Source organism: Ostrinia furnacalis, unplaced genomic scaffold (assembly GCF_004193835.3).
Source record: "Ostrinia furnacalis isolate ACB-3 unplaced genomic scaffold, ASM419383v2 OfSCF6084, whole genome shotgun sequence".
Classification (NCBI taxonomy): Eukaryota; Metazoa; Arthropoda; class Insecta; order Lepidoptera; family Crambidae; genus Ostrinia; species Ostrinia furnacalis.
This window is the reverse complement of record NW_021136323.1, coordinates 135239-156972: the sequence shown is the minus strand read 5'-3', so window position 1 is coordinate 156972 and position 21734 is coordinate 135239.

The window sequence follows — 21734 nt, the reverse complement described above, 5'->3', positions numbered from 1 at the left end:
ACTATCAAACATTATCTGAGAGTGAAATTTCAAATTCTAAGAAAAAAACTTCTCCAAGTCCTGATGAAATAAATAAAAGTTTTACAACTAAAATGTAATTCTCCTTGACATAATTCAGAGAACGTATACTGACTTTTACTAAAACCTAGAGCATTACTGTCACATTTAAACTGTAAATAAGGTTGACTAACACATTTCCAACAAAGAAGAAACACTCGACACTACTTAAGGACACCTGTGTTTGCCAGACACTTATAAGTAACGCGTTAGTACACTATCGCCTTTCATAGTGACAGAAATATATCACTTCCCTCCATTATTTCTTGTCCATTCATACAGACCTGTACTTAGGAAAAAGGATAACAAATAATGCATATTTGAGGCTGAAGTTTGGGCAAAAAATAAGAATGAATTAAAAACATTTATTAATCAAAGAAATAACTGAAACTTTCTAATCTAAATTTCACGCTTAGTTACGTCCTTTTCTCTTACAATATTTAACTACATTAATTATTTTTTATCTTTTAAGGTAAAAAATATCATCGACGTAAAAGAATTGGCTTTGGTTAACCAAGTTAATCATTAATGATTAAATTGACGTGAAATCACATGAAAATTACCATAGCATTACGTAATGACAAATCCAACTAAGACAAAGGCAGTTTTATTTGAACAAATAAAATTACAGCAGTACCTACTTTCTGAAACAAGGTAAACGGACCAGTAAAGCAAAGTTGAGGAAAGCAATAACAACTTATCGCATCAAACTGTTTGCTTTCAAACAATGAATCTAAAAAAGTTCAAACTGGACTACGCGACGAAATAAACAATTTGTTCGGCGCAACTTCAACTTTAAGTTATGGGTCATAAATATCTAAATTCGAGGTCATTAGTTCCAAATGACTGTTTAAAAGCCGTGAAGGGTTCAGCAAAACACTTTATGAACTCGAGCCGTGACGTGGCCTTTGCCAAATGATTTGGGCCAAAACACCCTAATGGTCAGTCAGATACGATCATAGTGCGATGTTTTAACGCATATCTGTTTCTGACAAATGAGACTTTGATGACTTAGAGCTTTATTGCGGATGGGTTTAAAACATCTTCTTTTACCGGCCGTTCAAGATAAATATTAATAGACTGTTGTTGAATAATACTATTACATAAATATGGAAACTGACTAGAAGGTAGAGGATGTAAATATGACGGATTATTTACCAATTTTCTTTCGATGTGCAAAACTTACGTACTTTTGTGTGGGCTTATGAGATTACATAATAAACTGATCGTCGTTTTATTTCGTATAAATAATATGGACAACAATCTAATAGTTTATTAAAGCCCAAAGTAACTAATCCATTTGTAGCATTTTCAGCAATGTAAGGCTTGAGACTAGATTCAAGAAAGCCTTTTAACTACCATTAAATCACCACTACACCACTCAAATCCTAACACATTTAAGTGTACTTTTAACTGGGAAAGACTGTTAGCTGTTTCAAGAGTACACTCGCTTTAATGAAGCAGGTAATGAGTCCCGGAGTCAACAGCAAACAAGGCGAGGCAACTTAAGTATAAATAGGGCCTCTAAGAGCTGGGAAGATTTTTCATCACGTTCCGTTTTGATGCACTGCAAAAGAGGCTTAAATCACTAATTGGTTAAGACTCAAATTGTAAAAATATCTCGTAATTACAAGAATGGGGAGTCAATCGTGTTCTAAAAAGTTTTATTGCTACGAAAGGTTATTGTTGGATATTGAAAAAACATTTGAAGGAATTATGTAACCAATATTCTATCAGAATATTAACGTATCAATCAGCCAAAAGTCGCTCCGTAATTTGCTGGAAACGCAAAAGAAATAAGAGTAAAACGCTTTGAGAAGATCTTAATTATCACGAGGTAATTTTTTAAATCCTCGTTAAAAGACAAATTCGTTTCTGCTCTCAAAATTACGGCCAATGGAAGTGAACTAGAAAAATGATGTTTATGAGTGTTTTGTGACAGGATTGGAGAGAACGTTCTCTTTCAGTTTGTCGGGCAATTTATCATCTCTTTAGAAAATTGGTGACGTATTACTCAAGATGTTTCCTCCTGAAATTTTCTGGAGCACTCAGAACTTAATTTGTAAAAAAAATCTGCACTTACTTGAGAAATATAGGAACATTCAAATAGAGTCGGATAAATTACACAATTAAATCAAGGCTGCCAGCAGTACGAATTGTATAATTAGGTCAGTCAAATGCTAAGTGAAATAGGCATTGATTGACGTTATGTGGCCAGCGTTACCCTATGTGACGTAAATCTTTATTTTTATTCCGTAAAGGTTTAGGTATCTATTTATTTACTTATATTTGAACTGCAACATGAATAGATATTTATTTGAGCTTTTAGAAATAGCTTTGCAATATTAACTGCTGTTGTTTCATTTTAAAAACATTGACGTCACCGAGGGACCTCCTTTCCCAAGTTTCAGAGCGCAAAGATTCTTTAGACCTTTATTCGCCGGAAAAAAATATCAATAACGTTCTTCAATTACTACATCATACCACGTTGGGCGTTTTAATGAAAATAACCTTTTAGCAAGTCAATGTGGAAAGGCTTTATTCACTCGAGTAGATACAAAACGAACGAGGGAAACGCCATAAAACGGGTTAACAAAGGCGTTATTAAAAACGGTCCGGTTAAAAAATTTAAATTCTTCGCGTCCACACGCGATCCAGCTGTTTGTCATTGAGGCCTTTACACAAGGAAACACAGGGGAGTTCGCCGTCAAAAACAAACGGGAAACGTCCTCGGAACTTCCTACTTAATTAAATGAATGTTTGTGCAGCCCGACAGACGTTCTGTACAAGTCTTATTTACCAAAATTAGAGAAAGTCCGCAACGCTTTGTTTCTTGATACAGTGGCGTCTGGAATCGACATTTGTCTTTTGAAAGACGGTCTAATTAAGCTAAGAAGGTCGGAATAATTAGTACCACGAATAGTTCCATAACTAAAAGTAACCTAATACATCTATCTAGCACAGGTTAATATTATGACTGAAGAAGTTAAAACGAATGAAACCGCAATTTGTTCTGACTCATTTGTTTGAAGACAAACAGGGCTAAAGTAGCATTTGAAAACCACTTGAATGAACATCAGGAGAATCCGCGTCGTTAGAGAATGGGAATAATACATATGAATCCTTCTTGGTATCCATTCTAAAGCTTCCCGGCGAGACGCTTTAAAAGCAATGAAGCGTTAAACCTCAGGGAATACAGAAAAATACCCGAGGCATGTACATTTGCCATGCGACCCGACCAAATAGAGGGTTATCTTAAAATATTCAGGATGATGGTCGACACTGGCACGCATGTCCACTAGTAATTTGAACTCAGCGGTCGAGAACACGCAATGATGGCCCAACAATCCATTTACTTTCAGCTAATGCGAAGTTTAAAATACTAATGTTCACATGACTTTTGGGGTATTTTTATAGCGATAAAAGGGTAACGGATCAAAGTTAACCTTACATAAGCCTACCTTACCAAAGAAACAGCAAAATCACGTACTCAATGCTTAGGACGGAATATCTATCTATGGCTTTTATCGATGTTATTCACTACAATAGTAATTTCTATACTAGGTACAATCTTTCTTACTCACTTTGATTTAGAAAAGTGTAAAGGTAGTAAAGTATATTTTTATGACAACATCGAGAAAAACACTTCATCAGTCTCTCGCAGATGTTTTTGTGATCATAGATAGGCCGAATAAATCGTCTACCTTGAGTAAACATCCATTTATCTAACTGTCGCAGTAGGATAGACTGTCCTTGTTCTCTGGCCTGGGAAATGTGAGACAGAATTACTCAAAGTATATTGGTGTAAGAAATATTCTGAATGATTAACCTTTTATCACTGTTTTTCTTTGCCGAGTTTCCTTCTCTGTTGGTTGTCATTTGTTTTTTTCTATAGAGGATGCTCACAAACACTATGTTTTATCTCACTACTTTAGTTGAGTTCTAGTTTTATTGCTTTGTACAATGTTAGTTTGCTATACGAATGGGGAAAGTTATGTTAATAGTGCCGGTTTTGGAGCAGTAATGTAGCAGTCAGTTTCGTCAAATATTTTAAAAAATGTTTACCGGGATTCGACAGCTAAGTTATTAACTTAAAACCTCGACGAAGTCACGATCAAATCAAATCAATATCAAATTATAATTAGATTGAAAAAAAAAGATTATTGAGAAATATCAACCTATTTTTAATCGCCGTTTTTATGAGCACAACAGGAAAGAGTTTTATTTAATTAACCTACTTAATTGGGACAAAATGATTATGCATCTTTGATCTATCTCACGCAAAATTCCGGCAAACACTTGAGAAAACATAATCTGTTAAATGCGTCGTGTGTCCCAGATTTCAGAGTAGGCCGTGCCAAAATTTTAATCTTAATAATTCAAATGGCGGAAAACTTTCCCTCCGAGTCTTAGAAGGGGTATAAATCACCCCGAGTATCTCATAGACCTTAAGAATTTGCCACACTGGACAAGTTCTGCGGTCTGCGGTCAGGTCCAAGTGAACGCAGTTGGCATGATGTATGAGCTACATACCTACGTGGGTCAGTTCAATCTGTACTGACCGGGCGGGCAAAACAATCTGTCAGTGCTCATGACATTATGGCAATTAATTAGCGGTGCAGTTTACGTTCTTTGCTCGTGCCTGGACAGTCGTCCAGTAGGCCTAGGATGCGCGCCGCGATAAGCGTTTATCACGCTATTTTATCGATTTTACGCGATAAGCCCATACATTTGTCGTCTAAAACATCGATATGATTTTATCACGGCGCACATACTAGCCCGGCAAAGATTATAGGGATCGACAAAGTTGTTCATACATGATGGGGGCTGCGTTCACTTTGACCCGACCGCAGACCGCATCCAGTGTGACAGATCCTTTAGTGTTCTGATGAAAAACAACGTCATCATAATTTGCCATGTAATACTTCTTCAAGGTCGGCTTATTTTGTCATTTCTTAATTACAAAATGACTTCGTAGGCTGGTTTTTGGTGTAAATATTTTTGAAGTTTTGGTGTTGCGTAAAGTACGAGTTCCGTTTTTTATACCAAAATTTTAGAATAAAAAATGCTTATATTGATAAACCACTTTTGCAAACTCAGCAAAAGACGGTTTTGAAGTGTCTTTAAATAAAATAAAAAATAACAAAATTGGAATGTACTTTGAGTAAATACGTAAAGAAAATAAGCCTCTACGTCAGTATTTTTAATGAATTCAAATTTAGGTAATAAGGCAATTATTTTAGTAAGTTCATATTATTATTAGGTATATTATTATTATACTACCTACCTTACATAATTTCGCTTTTTTGCTAAACAAAAACAAAGCTCAATCAGCTTTAAGCCATAACGCGGCAAATGCGTACCGCTCGCTCTTATCTCCTCGAACAAAACCCAAAAGCAGAGGTGAAACTGCCTACCAATTATTTTGATGACACGCCAAACCTTTGAATACGTTGCCACCTCTTTATAGGACCTTTCTCACGATTATGCTTTGTCATCAGCATTTTTACAGCTTTTATTCTTACAATGGCACTACATTAATTCTGGAAGTCAAAGGCACTTTTCCTTTAGTCACATCATTTGCTTCGACTTCGTACGCGAAAGATTAAAACTGGTCGTAAATCTACTTCATTTTTGGCCTGGTTTTAGTCTATAAGTCAAGGTCCGTACAGTTTTTGTTCTGTAGATTTTTTATGCATGACAAGGCAGGTATTTGACCTCAATCGCACCTGGTGTTAAGTGAGATGCAGTCTAGGATGGTACCTACATACGAGTATCTGCCATGCCTATTCACTCTTGCCTTGAAAAGGCCAGAATTATAGGGTTCAGGAAAGACAGAAACTAATAATAATAAGACTACAGTAAAATGTTGCTTAATATGATCTCATGTCATCTATCTATACCAACTTCAGACTGAGATAGTGTTCGAGTCATAGTGTACAGAGAGAAAAACCAAAGAAACCAAAGAAACACTGATTCTTAATTATTCTTATACAGATAATGTTATGTAGATAAATAACGAATAGTTTGTAATAATCCCACTAGTTAAAACTTCAAGTATTCATAAGCTTGTTTTCAAAAAAAGAGGAACTCGACCTGTACCTACGATTCAAACGTAAAACCTCAGATCATAGAAAGAGAATAGATATGAAGTCGCGCGTAACTACAACGAGCACCAGTGTCCCCACATTTCCCCCACCACAGCTCCCACACACACATTCAACTGTGTAAAAACAAAGCGACTGAGAGTCTACGACAACATGTGCAACCGGCTTAAAAGTGCTGTGATTGGCCAGAAGGCGTGCCTTATGGCCAATCAATGGCCGCGTGACGTGACGCACACTTTGAAAAAAGCAATTAGAGAGAAGAAAGATAAAATGGAGTCGATAAGATATCGATACTTTAAATCCTGGGGGCAAGGCTCGAAATTGGTTTAAAAAATGCTTGTATGAAAACCTTTTTATTATTATACGTTATTATTATGTTCTTTAACGATTTTTGCATAAAGGAGTCAGTTCCATTTTGTATGGACGAAAAACTCAGAATCAATTATTGGGACTAAATGAAGTTACCTTATATTAATTTACCCCAACCAAAGCTCAATGTCGTTATCGATGGAGTATAGAAGTTATAGACTGACAAAGTTTGTATGAAAAGTCATGGGTTAAGTAGGTACTTGCGATTTTTACCAGTATTTACAATATTGGTAATATATTATTATTTACTTTAATAATAATAACAGGATCACTGTAATTATTATTAACTACTATCGCGCATTAACTTTTTAATTATGGCGAAATTCGTACCGCCTATGTTTATCAAAAATAATGCCTATATTAGGCTTTCAACTAGCTCTTATAGTAATTACATAGTTGACAGTTACTAATCCCTTCTACTATTGTTATTGTTTTTGTAAAAACTTAAAAATCGCAAGCAACTCATGATTTTTTCATTCAAAATTAGAAAATAGAAAATAATAATTTACTTCTATTTATCGATAATAGGAAACCGTATTAGAACACGAGCCCTGCACTATGTTACGACCGGCACATGCGGCCGTACTGTGTATTTTCACGCGTCAGTGGATATCGGAAGAAATAAAATACATTGCGCAGTAGTTACGCATGACATAAAGTGGTTGCTAACTAAATCGTCAATGTACAACGTGTTTGAATTTTTATCACCACTAATTTCGATATCGCAGTAAATGTCACGGCACTGAATTCGTTCGTAAAAATGTTTAGTTTTTTTTATTTATAAGCAAAATACCAATGGATTTGCAATACTTACATGTGGTAAATGACTTCATTGTTCCTGTAGTTCTTCGTTTCACTTATGTTATTGCACGTTACGACGCATTATCCAACAATATCGGAGAACATTTCCTCAGTACGACTGAATCGCGACTAACCTGGCGTCGCGGGCGATGTTCGTTTCTGGGCATATCGCGGAGACACGCGCCACGCCCCCGTTTCACATCTATTCCCTTCTATGATCTGAGCGTAAAACTAATTTTCAGTGTTCGTGATTGGACGGATTCCAAAATTCGGGTCAGTCCCAGCTTTGAATCTAGTTTCATGTTTTAATCACAGTTTAGGTACAGTGCCTAAAAACAGGCTTTGATGCCTTAGTTTCTAAGTATAGAAGCCAGCATATTTCGTAGCAAAATCGTACCTATTTATAATTACAAAGACGCTATTTGGTGTGCGGTCGTGCGATTTTAGTTTTGATGCTATGGATAAAGAAGCTGATATAAACTATTTTGATATTATTTTATAGCGTATTTTCACTAAGTTCAAATAAATTAAAATGTATAAAGAAATAAAAGAAAAAGAAAAAAGAACATTGAGACGAAATAAAAGAGCAGTGCGGCTTAGCACCGGAAGCCATTCTCATAATGACCGACTAAAGAAAGATTAATCTCAGTTATCAACCGGGACCTTTTAATTTGTTGTAGTGCCACATAAAGCTGTCACTCAATTTGTCATGGAAATTGACTCCGCAAATAAACTCCCAAACTAATGACAAGCACTTCATTGAGTTCTCACACAATTTGCTCGAGGGATAATCAAAATCGCATGTGTTTTGTGTGTAAAGTCATTGAACTGAAGATCTTAGAATACGCCTCTCTTAGGCCCGGTTTTTTGATTCGTAGTTAAAATAACCAATAGTTAAATTTGACAGATGTCAAATGACAAGTGGTTAAATATCAGAAAAAAATTTTTTTCGAACTATGGTTAGCTTGACTTCTAGTACATTTTTTAACTATTAGTTTACATTTTGTTAATATTTAACCATTAGTAGCAAAATTTAACAATTAGTTATTTTAACTATGAATCAAAAAACTGGGCCTTAGGCGTAAAGATTTTTGTGCAGCTAGAAAAATATTTTGCTAAATTATTTTATGTACTAAGTAGGTATCTTCCGACACTCAGTTTTAGTACAATCTTTTTACTGCTTTTATTAGAAAAAGCATCTGAAAATGTTTAAGATACTGTTGGCGACAGATCTGGTAACACTGGTGCTAGGCCATAGTCTTTGGACTGAAGCCTAGCAACGGTGTTAGCCATCTTGTTTTTGTACATACTTTTTCGTTATGATAGTTTTCTGTTACCTGCTTTAGTTTACGTGATCTAGAATATATGTAGTTTTATACAAAGTTAAAAGCATTTCATTTCTGTAGCTAACAGATACGAAATATCTAGTCTAGTCTAATTTTTTTTACAAACTACTGTAACATACTTTACGTACCTGAAACGACGTGAGTTCAGCAACAAAGCAGACTATCATCGACAGGGTTATATCGCTGCATCAGCTAGAGATATAAACGAGTCGGCGCAGGCGGCGACTGAACATGGTCCAGCGCAGCGAATGATGCATCGATCTTCAACTCGATTCGTTCACTCTCCCATCGCATCTATGTCGAGTCATCGGAAATCGTTTGCACATTGTCCTGTCCACTTCACATCTGAACACTTGGTGTTACAATGGGACGTCACTATTTTTGTAGTTTGGTTCCATGTTATTTTGTATATTTTAGATTTTTACATAGTCGATCTAAACTGTGACACAAGATATTGATTTTAAGTTAAGACTACTGGATTAGGCACTCTGAACTCTCATTGTATAAACCTAGAACCAACTAACAATGATACTAAAAAAAGTATACAAATGACGTGTTACTTTGACCGGGCTTTCACTCGAAAAGAAAAAAAGAAACGGTTCGAAGTTCAAACCGACAAAGGAAATAATGAAGTAGAGGTCAAAGCGTACGCTTTGGCGGCGGAAAATTCATTTGTGCAGCTTGAAAAATGTTTACGAAATTTGCAGCTTCCCTAACCCGACTCGACTGGTTTCCCGATGGCTCGTTTAGCTAACAAAGCCTCGCAGTTACTCAGAGGTGACAACGTCGTTCGAGCTGGTGTAGACAGGTCCCGCACAATGCTCATAGATCAAGCGGGGATACAACCCTGTTAGCACAATAGGATACTGATACTCGTAGCCCGCCGCGACACAACGAAAAACAAGTGAATATTTATATTTATTACTCTATGAGAGCGTTATTGCGTTGTATTTTACAAGCTTTTTATTACTTTCACATGTCTGGTGTCTGTCGTCAAATCTTGCAACTTAAAATTGACCCACTTCCCGGTTTTCTATTGAGCTGGAATTTTGCATGCATGTGTAAGTCGGATGACAATGCAATATTATGATGACACGGAGCTGATCTGATGATGGAGCTGGAAGGTAGTCATAGGAACTCCGCAATAAAACGACACAGGCCTATCGAGTTTGGGCTCGTTTAATTTGTATTGACGAGAACTATAATCCTGTATGGTAACCATTAGGGTCTGATGATGGAGCCGGAAGGTGTCCATAGGAAATTCGCACTGAAACAACACAACCTCGTCGAGTTTGGGCTCGTTTAATTTTTATTGACGAGTACTTTAATCATAGATGGTAACCATCAGGGTCTGATGATGGAGCCGGAAGGTGTCCATAGGAAATTCGCACTGAAACAACACAACCCCGTCGAGTTTGGGCTCGTTTAATTTATATTGACGAGTACTTCAATCCTACATGGTAACCAGGGTCTGATGATGGAGCCGGAAGGTAGTTCAAGGTAGTCATAGGAAATTTGCAATAAAACGACACAATGTCATCGAGTTTGGGCTCATTTGATTCGTATTGACGAGTAAGTACTTTAATCCTACATGGTAACCAGGGTCTGATGATGGAGCCGGAAGGTGGCCTTATGAAATCCGTACTAAATCGACACAACCCCGTCGAGTTTGGGCTCGTTTTATTCGTATTGACGAGTACTTCAATCCTACATGGTAACCAGGGTCTGATGATGGAGCCGCACGGTGGTCATAGGAACTTTGCAATAAAACGACACAATACCATCGAGTTTGGGCTCGTTTGATTCGTATTAATGAGGACTTCAATTTTATATGATAAACAGGATCTGATGATAGAGCCGGCAGGTGGCTATAGGAATTCCACACTAAAACGACACCACCTTATCGAGTTTTCGCTCATTTGATTCGTATTGATGAGCACTTCAATCACATAATATGATAACTAGGGTCTGATAATGAAGCTGGAAGGTGGTCACATGAACTTTGCAATAAAACGACACAATACCATCGAGTTTGGGCTCGTTTAATTTGTATTGACGACAACTTCAATCCTATATGATACTAGGGTCTAATTATGGAGTTGGAATGTGGCCATAGGAACTCCGCAATAAAGCGACACAACCCCGTAGACTTTGGGCTCATTTAATACGTCGCAAGTCGTAACCCTATCAAATGGGAATAATGTTCGTTACATTTAGTATGAATGTAAGTAGTTTCATTTTGATTAGATGAATAACCCATTGCAAAGGTGCACGAGCTGAGAGCTGAATATGAATATTATGAGGGTGTATAAAAAATAATATGTCATAATCACTAACGCTGCGCCTTAACCAAAATGTTTCAATAAATTTCAACTTTTCAAACCCGCATTATAAATACTAAAAAGTCGAAAATAAAATTAAATAAAAAAATATTTTTCAAAAACAAGCTTTTAATGCTCTAAAAAGAATAAAATAAAACAAACCCATCAACTTATTACTTTACTCAATTTATATGATTAAAAGCTTGTCGCGAGATTTACTTGTATAAAAAATACATTAAATACGTAACTTGATCTTGCTAAAACTTTGATCTTAGAAAAAAATCAAATAGTTAAATACATACATCTAGTAAATCTCGCGACAAGCTTTTAATCATATAAATTGAGTAAAGTAATAAGTTGATGGGTTTGTTTTATTTTATTCTTTTTAGAGCATTAAAGCTTGTTTTTGAAAAATATTTTTTTATTTAATTTTTAGCAGATACGATTTAAGAATTCGTTTGTTTTTGTTTTTGTTTTCTTTTATGACGCAAACCTCTTTATGCGTCTTGTTAAGTTTTATGTGTGTGTATGTGACATTGTATTAAGGTTGCAATTTATCGAGTAGGTAATATTGTACGATTGAGACGGTGAGTGTGTCAAAATAATGTATGATTGATATGGCTGTATTGTTTATAACATTATTATTTAAATGAAGTCTTGTTAAGAGTTATGTGTGTGTATGGACATTGTATTAAGGTTGCAATTTATAGAGTAGGTAATATTGTACGATTGAGACGGTGAGTGTGTCAAAATAATGTATGATTGATATGGCTGTATTGTTTATAACATTATTATTTAAATGAATTATTTATAAGTTTATTTTGAAAGGTGTCTAACTAACTTTCTTTCGAAATACTAAATCGAAATTAAATGAAAAGGATATTCTAATAAAAAAACTGTTTGAAAAGCAAAATTTTTACCAATTACGACAATCGAAGATATCAAATATCCACCTAAATTAACCCTCAATTGGGCGCGCCTAAAAAGTTGCATAACCGGTCGCGTGGGGTGTTTGGCACACCAGAATTAGGAAATAAAATAAAATACGAAATACATGCAAAATCAGACTTTTATTAATTAGGACATTTGAACTTACGTGTTTGTCAACTTTTAAACGTATTTTTAACAAAATTAACCTTTTTATTAATATGAAAAATATTTTTTTACTAATCCTTGTTTTTATCATCATAGTTTTGACAGACTATATTCATATGGTCGTTGCACACATGTTTTTGACATTTCGAACATTCAGTCTTTGTTTTCTTGTCCTTACTTCTTGGACATACATGACACCTTTTGTATGATTGCGATCGGCCTGCTTCAGAAAAAGATTCTTGGTCCTGAATTCCATGTTGTGTTTTTAGTCGTTTTTGCAGCGGTCGTGGTAGTGTGGGTATGCTGGCTCTTGATATTTGGTGAGGTTTGACTCAATCAACAGCTCGCTTTAAAAATACTCTTCGGGATATATTAGAGTCAATTTTAGATTTGTATATTAGATTGATCACATAGGAATTGATACCTGTGATATTGAAAAGATGAAAAAATATCACCATCGGCCATCTTTTGGTGCGTCTTCCTACATCATAACTGGCACACATTTGGTCGTTTGTATCAACTCCCTCTTTCGTTTTATTGTAAAAATGGATAATTTCGGGCTTTCTTTCTCTATTACAATGTTTTAAAACAAAAATAATGAAATTAACATCATCCACTACCTCAAAATTTAGACCACACAAACAGTCACCTGGGGTGTCGTGCACCCCGGACACGCTCTCCGAGCCCAACCATCCACAACAGAGCGCCGCTCGCAACTGAATCGTGTACATTTTACGTGTTTACGAAGCTACCTAAAAGGCCAGCGCGCTAAATTCAAATTTTAAAAAGTTGTGAGCCTGGAAACCTGCTCTGGGGTGCATTACACCCCACGCGACCAATTAAGGGTTAAATAAAACCGATCCAAGCTCGTCCAATCTAAAATGAAATGGACTAAGAAATAATCCCATAAAATTTTATTACCTTCAATTTGTCGTTCTTAACTGAACGACTCCAAATTTACCCATTGACTGGAAAGTCGCTCGGCGTGGCAAATGTTACTCAATCTCTCGACTCTTCGAACTAAGGGCCTATTTAGGTATTAGTGTCAATTGAAAAGCGACAATCTGTAATCTTTTCAGACTGTCGAAAGTTTCACATAAAATAATTAATGTTGAACATTTTAGTCTAACTTCATTTGCCAATTTTGATAAATTTTAATTTAGCAAATTCAATAGTCAATCGTACATTGATTTTAAGAGGCTGACAAAGGTGACTGAGTTTATTCCGCCCACTTCTTCTCAGCACCAGCCCATATGTCGTGCCGAAGTGGTGGTAGAGCAACCTATTTGGAAAGTGTATAAGCGCCCTGGAAAGGGCCTAAGTACCTACTGAATAAAAAAGTTTGACTTTGATTCAGGACCTACGTCTGCCTGCACTAGTATAACCTTCCTTTTATCTTATCTTGATCTTGTCTTGTCATTATCTTGATTTTTTCCATTTATTGAGTGCCTTCTAGTGCGGTAACAGTGGTTTAATTTTACAACCTTTGGCATGTTGCAATAATAAATCCTTAACTCAAAATGTTACAATTTGTACGGCTGGTCAAAGGGAAAGGATTAATAAAATCCAGTCAACTGAAAACTGAACAATGTCGAGGGCTTTTCTCGTCCTTCGGCACGCTTACTTGTTTCCACTTTAATTTTATGAAAAGGGTCTGTAGTAACAGTTATATTAGCAAAATTACACGCATGACCGCACTTTGGTAATATGAATATCCTCATTTGAAAGATACGCTGTAACAAAAGACTATCATCAAGCCGATGTTCTCCAGAATTATTCGTGCGGACTGACGAAAGATCCGAAATTTTGTATTTATGACACAAAATATACCTTACCGAGTAACTTTCTTGAGTAACTTTATTTTTCGGGACGTGTTCACGAAGAAAACATGCAATAAAATCTTCATAAGATTTTCATTCATTAGGCTTTCTTATCATAACGCCGAAAAACTTTTACGTAGCCATTTCAAAGTCAACGTTTCCTGCGGAATATCGTGTACTTCTGCGTATTTGGGAATATGTAATGAGATTTGTGGGCTTATAGTATCGATTCTTTTTGTTTTTTATTCCCGTGTGTACCTTTTGAGTTAGACATAAACTGTGCCTTTTGTCTTGGATGGAATGGTACAAAATGTTGTTGAACGCAATAACGTTCTTATAGCGGTTGGTTTTAATGCTTATGGGCTCGTAGTAACACGTAGCTCTCCCAAACAAATTTGTCTATGCCCTCACTCAATTTGCTTACTCTGACGGCGCCAGTCCTTTATATGTCGACAGAATGGCATATTTTTGCTGGTCATTGCGATTTTAGTTAAGCTGGCTTACTATAAACATTTTGTTGGATCATCCAAAGCTATTTGACTTTTAGCTACACAAAGCGCTATAATAATACGCATTGTTTTCTATTACAAAAATCCGCGTTAAATTTTCTGGCGTGCCTCGCTGCCTTCTAATAACACACACGATACATATATATTTGACCTACATTTTTAAACATGCGGATTTTAAACTTTTTAATCTTACTAGCATACCTACACATTCAATCCCGGATAAAACTTCATTGTTAATTTCAATAAAAGCTCATATTTAAATACAACTAGCATCATCACTAATGACCGCGATTAATTCACTCCTAACGGCTGCCAAGATACGAATAATAAAAGATGTAAAATACACCCCCCGTCCTGTATAATACATTTATCTGTATCACAAGTAGTAACCCAAGACTGGCAGACTAGCCGGCGACGGAGGGCGGTCGATGCATGGCATCACAATAAAACTTTCGGTTCGACACTTCATTCTGTCCTGGCAGTCTGTACCACTTTCAATCCATTAAATATTTGCTGCGATTCTTATTTCTTTCTCAAGTCGTTCTATTTTTGAAATTTTTAAAGATAAGGGATTCTAAATCGAACGCAAGAACAGGCAACTTATAACGCATTTTCTTTTTTTTTCTTTTTGAGTGAGTGGTAGTTTTATTATTTAAAGCATTAATAAAAAAAACATTTTTTCTTTTTATTTGAAAAGAGAATACTTTGAAACATTTATTAGAAGTCCTAAATAGCAATAAAAAGATATTTTTGTTTTCTCTTAAAGTTTGCATCAAAAATTCTCACCAAAATAGTAATACAAGACGTTTACTGACGATTAAATTTTATTGAATAATTTTGTTAATAATTCTCTGTAATGCTTGTAAAACATTAAAAGTGGGTCGTTCATTTCCCAATTAATGCCACTTGTATAATGAATATGTAATTATTTCAGCGTGATTTAATGTGGCTAACCAAAATTAAGTTTTGTGTGAAAATTTCCCATACTATTGTATCATTAATAATCAGCTGTATCTCGATAACGAATCACTAATATTTTTTGGATTTAGCTAAATATTACTTTAATTTTTTTGGCTCTGAACTGATTTTTTTTTTTGCGTATAAATTTATTTGACCAGATTCTTAGTTAAAAGCACATAAGAGTCGTAAGAGCCAATAATAACGTACGTAGTAGAGTCTAAATATTCAAAAACATATGATAACCGTCCTTAATGTCCAGTTACATAATTATAGTTTATTATTTTTAAACGTTATAGAAAAATAATTGCGTATGATCGCCTTACGATATGTTACATAAAAACATGCAGTAGAAAAGTAGGCCGTGGCCATTAAGTGTAAAAACTATTTTATGACCGTACCGATTTATGTGAATAAAAAGGTTTTCAATGTATTTGTGTTTATTAAAATTGTGTGCACTCATGCTTAAATATGTGGTTAAGTGTGTAATAATGATGAATCGTAAAAAAGTGTACGAGTATTTCAAAATTGTAAAAATTAACTATGCAAATACGAGTATTGTATGAAATTGTGACAGAATTGAGTGAGTAATAATTAATGAGATCGAATTAACCAGCATTTTCTGCTCCGAATAGAATGACAACAGTAATAATTCCACATCAAGCAATGTTCAGAGAAAAATTTTGCTCGAGCTAAATACAAAAGCCAATTTTACGCGGTTATCTTCGTAATTTACACTTAAGCTCATTGCCAATCATTTCTACAAAAGCCTCAAAGCGTAATTGAATAAATTTGAAATATTTTCTATACCCAGCGACGAAGGTCTAAACCACAACCATGGCAGATGTACTCAGGCATTAGGTATATCCATATAATGTTATTGTTATCAACCACTTAGAAACCTAACACTAATTTTACAACACTCAAACGCGGTAAACTGGAAAAGCACATTGATAGTATCTAATATTATGATTTAGAAATGTACAGAATGACACGTTTCTATTTATGTTGGAATCAACGTTTGTGACAGCCGGCGTTCGATTTAAATCGGCAGAAACCGAAGTGACCTACGTGATGAACAAGTGTCACTGACATTCTACGGAATGATACTCGTGGATGGAATAGAAGGTGACATCTCGAAAGAATTTGCTCAGTGATAATGTACCGAGCGGGGCCCGAGCGCGGTACTACCCCCTATCGCGGCAAGGTTTCAACTGAATCAGGGGTGATTCGACGCCTCCGCCCAACATAACGCGCTTGCTCGACTCTCAGCCCAAACGAATTTGAACCGTCATCTCGCGCTTAGAAAGCACAAATTAGGACGACCAAACGTTTGTGGTGAAGAAGATTCGTGCTTCGGTTCGTAAAAGCGGCCAATACGCATGTCCACGACATTGTATATAAATTCGTATAGATGGCATAGTTTCCTTGTACATTTAGATTTTCTCGAGTTCAAGGACTTAATGTTATCTGTTTGAGTTTTTTCAGAGTTGGATAATTATATTGTATTGTAGAGTTTATTGACAGGAATAATTCACAGAAATAAACTTAAATTAAATTCATGTACAGTTGTACACATTATTTATTAATGTTAATTAATTGTCAGTATTGACTGAGATACTTCTGATTTACTATCCTGACCTACATTTGTAAATGACGTTTACGGCAAGTTTAATGTTGTTCATTTTAATGTTTTCAAATTCACTCATCTCATTAATCATTCAGGTAACTATTAACTGAAAATATTTTTTAGTGCAGCAATAAAGTTATGTTTGTGTTAAATCTTCTACTCTCTTGCCAATGCAGAGTTATTTTATCACTTAACACCAATAATAAATAACACCAAATCTAACGGAAAACGAAAACCAATTTAGTGTAAAATACAATCTTTTATAAATAACGGTAATATTCGTGTAAGTCAGGATATTTTTCGCCCCATATCCCCCCATTGTTCATCGTATGAATCTTACTTACGAAAATAGGGCGCAAGACGTGAAGTTAAGCAAGGTCAACAAGAAAATAGCTGTGCGTATCTGCGAACATTTCAATAGAACCTTTTGCTTTGCTTGATTATAATGTATCATTTAGGCCCGTATTTGAAACGAGACCCAAATATACTACACTCGAGTACACATTGAATGGGTACAGTGATAATCTCAATACAATACCATAGTATTAGGTACTTTCAAGTTAAGTAGGTCTATCTCTTTCAAGAAGATAATTTGTTACCTAAAGTTGGTCTATTTTATTTTAAGGCTTCGATTTCTTTTACAAATCGTACAAGTATCTTAACTAATATAACTTACTAGTTTTTGACCGCGGCTTCACCCGCGTGAAATTTAGTTTGTCACATATTGTCATAAATTATATCCTTAAAATATGTTATTCTGGGTTATAAACAATAATACTGTAAAGTTTCATCAAAATCCGTTCAGTAGTTTTTACGTAAAAGAGTAAAAAACATCCATCCAGACATCCAAACTTTCGCATTTATAATATTAGTACCTAGGAAGTATGATTTTGAGTTTTTGTTTTGTTTCTTACCAAAATTTAAGATCATTATAAGATGATTTCCTAGATAGGAGATAGTGAAGTCACCGTCGATGTGAGACACACAAAAATACTTTAATACACATCATCTGCTATTTCTGCACACGATACGGAAGCATTTAATAAAAACCGGCCAAGTGCGAGTCGGGCTCGCGCACAAAGGGTTCCGTAGCAGCAAATATAACCAAAATTACAGTTAAATCAACCTATCTCAAAAACTATAAGAGATACTTTGATCAAACCAAAAATCGTTGAAAGAGTTAATTAGCATGCATCACCTCTATTTTTTTTAGAATTTTATACCCCGTAGTTATAAAAATAGAGGGGGGGGGACATACTTTTTACGACTTTGAGAGCTGATATCTCAAAAACCGTTCACTTTAAGAAAAATGTTTTTTAGAAAACTTTATATCATTTTAAAAGACCTTTCCATTGATACCCCACACGGGTATGTACATCGAAAAAAAATTTTCATCCCTCAGTTACATGTATGGGGGGCCCCACCCCCAATTCTTTTTTTTACTATTTAGTGTCATAATTTTGTAGCGGTTCATACAACACATATTCCCATCAAATTTCATCACTGTAGTACTTATAGTTTCCGAGTAAATCGGCTGTGACAGACGGACAGACGGACAGACGGACAGACGGACAGACGGACATGACGAAACTATAAGGGTTCCGTTTTTGCCATTTTGGCTACGGAACCCTAAAAACCAGCTAAAAATATCTCCATTAAAATATAAATATGACTAATAAAAACATTATATCTCTATCAAAAATAAAACGCGGCAAAATTCTCACTCAATGATTACTGTTTTGAGAAAACTTTGGCAATTTGCCGCCATCGCACAGCGTATAGCGGGCAACTGCTAATTTTAAAAGTGTAAGCCATAACGAAGTTTAAAATGAGTTTTGTTTTCACTTTTAATATAAGAAATTATCGTTATAAATTATTCGCTTTCTGTTTCAGTATCGCTTTGTTAATATTATGATCTTAGATATTTTGTAGCCATTAAACAGCCATGTTCAGAACTTAAGAAACGATTTATAATCTTATTGGCACATGAGTAGCAAAAGCATTATGTATCAAAACATTACTTAGTAAAAATATAAGTAAAATCATAGGGTTATTACTTTGCCAGAAATTTGATTAGTAACAATTTTGTAAGTTTCATAAGGCCTGATTTTTCAATCGTTGGATAACTTTTAACTAAAGAATAAGTTTGGCATATTGACAGTTTCAGTATGGGAAATATGTCAAAATGACATATTTATTCTTCAGTTAAAAGTTATTTGATGATTGAAAAACCGGCCTTAAATTGAATTCGAAATTGTTTCGAAAATAAGTACGTGTCAGTTTGCCACACACTCTGAAATACAAAAGAGTGTGTCAAATAATTATAAACATGCTTTTTTTCTGTGACGATTCGATTCTGTGACAATAACACAATCATAAATAATGTCTGAAGTATCAGTGACTAAATATTAATTTTCCACCGTCAAAAATATACTAAAAAGGCTCAAATATACTGTTCGTGGTACTGAAGATTCATTTGCATTAATTTGTAAAATTAAAAAGCTGAGCAAAATAATAGCAGTGTCCACAGTATCAGATCGCACTGAGCTCATCTCATTAGTCAGATTGTGAGATAGCGCACGCATTATGCCTGTTGCCTTTGTTACCTCTACGTCTGTTTAGGGTACCTTAGTACAAGAAAGAACATTAATAAAATATTAATTTTGTTAGCTTTAAGTTGTCCAACACATTGATGGACAGTAACGTCCACGGGCGTTCAGGTAGTAAAGAATGATACGACAGAACGCCTATAGATGTCATAGTTTTTACTCGTTTCACATTGACACTACTCACATAGGCAATGTATGTGAATAAGTAGAGTCATTAGGGAAAGTAATTCTTAACTTGTACTATCCGCCAAAGTGTTAAGAATGCCCAACTTAAAAGAAGTGCTTGTGATAATATAGGAAAATCTACTAAAGAGAGGATATGATATTTAGATACTCAGAATGGAATAAGTATTGATATTAAGCTCAGAAATGTAATGTAAAACTTGAACTCATGACAATATTATATAGTAGGTCATCGGTCAGGTGTATTCATTTTCAGGAACTGTGTGAATTGTAGTAATTATCCTTTCAACTGGCTACGTCACTATGAATATACCAAGGCCTATGTTCAGCAGTGGACGTCCTATGGCTGAGATGATGATGATGATGATTATCCAAATAATCTTTAAATTTTTCATGTTATTTCCTGAAAAAATTAAACCAGTATTATGATACGACATTACAGAACGCCATAAACGCATCTCTCTTGTCCATATCGAGTTTCCAACACACGGGTATTAATACCCGTCGGATTTTATAGTCCACTCGGATGTAGGTTAAGTTTTTATGACAACATAAAATCGGAACGAATTTTAATTTCATTCAAATACACCCCGAGAAGGGAGGATCCGATTTATTGGAGATTCATTATTCATTTTCTGAAAGAATTTCCCGTATAACGTTGGTTTCGTACTTCGCGTTGCGGTAATTTTGTTATTACGGTACCGGCTATTACGAGTAGAGCTACACTTCAATTATACGTCTAATTTTAGTTGATAAATCTTAACCATAGTAATAAAACTGTTATGTACGAATAAATTGTCTAGAAAATAGATAGATAAAACTACAAGACAAGAAAAGGAAAAAAACATAAAAAAGATATGGCACAATTTAGGCACGATAACAAATATTGGATCATGCACGACTGTGAGTTTTAAATACACTTTCTAAAATGTATGTAAACATGTTTACAAAAGGCCTGAAAAACGTTATCCATGCTCACGTAGATTATTTATTTAGAAGAAGACCTTTTAAAGGGCACAAAAGCGTGTTCTAAATATAGTTTGTCTGTACGATAACATATCAGAGGCCTTTAAAATAGCTTAAGAAACCCACCTTCTACCCTTTAATTTATTCAGTAGATAATGCAAAGCCAACCCAAACGTTTGACTTACATACGTAGATAATACGCCATAATGATGGGATATTACTACTTAATGGCGAGTTGGAGAGTTGTTTAGCACGTGGCGCTCTTCATTATTGATTAGCGAAATTAAGCTACTATATCGATCGATATAATTATCTCAATTTGGTAGTACGGCAGAGGTAATTCCGCTTTATACCAGTATCTAATCATAATCAAGTCTGAGGTCAATCCTCTTGCAATCCTTAGGCTGGGTTGCACCATCTTACTGTAAACTTCGACAAACGTCAAAAATCTGTCAAACTCCATACAAAATGCACCGGTTATCGTCATAGTTACCGTTATATTTAGGTGGTGCAACTCAACCTTAATATTTCATTGTTAGAGTATGACCAAAAACGAGTACTATACTAAGAAAAATCTATCAAAGGGGCTGGAGTGTCTAAATGCAGCTTTTTTATGTCGCAAAATTCTAGTCGAAGAATTGTAACAATTTATTTCAAGAGATTGAATATTGTGACCTAACTAATTTACTAAATGTCAAAAGTGTATAACGTTAAGGATATCTAGTGGCTTTCCAACTCGTTGTGCTATTTAAAAATCCCTGACACTCGCAATTTATGATTTCGTGCGTAAATTCAACATACGTGGTAGCCGCATGTATATTGAATGTGTTTTGATGACGCTTTCAGCCTGTTTTGACGTGTAAAAGTGTGATTGACATGGGTGAAATGTTTACATTTTTGTAGCTTCTACTATTACATATTTAAAGCGGAGTACTGTCCGTAAGATGAGAGACTATTGTAGTGA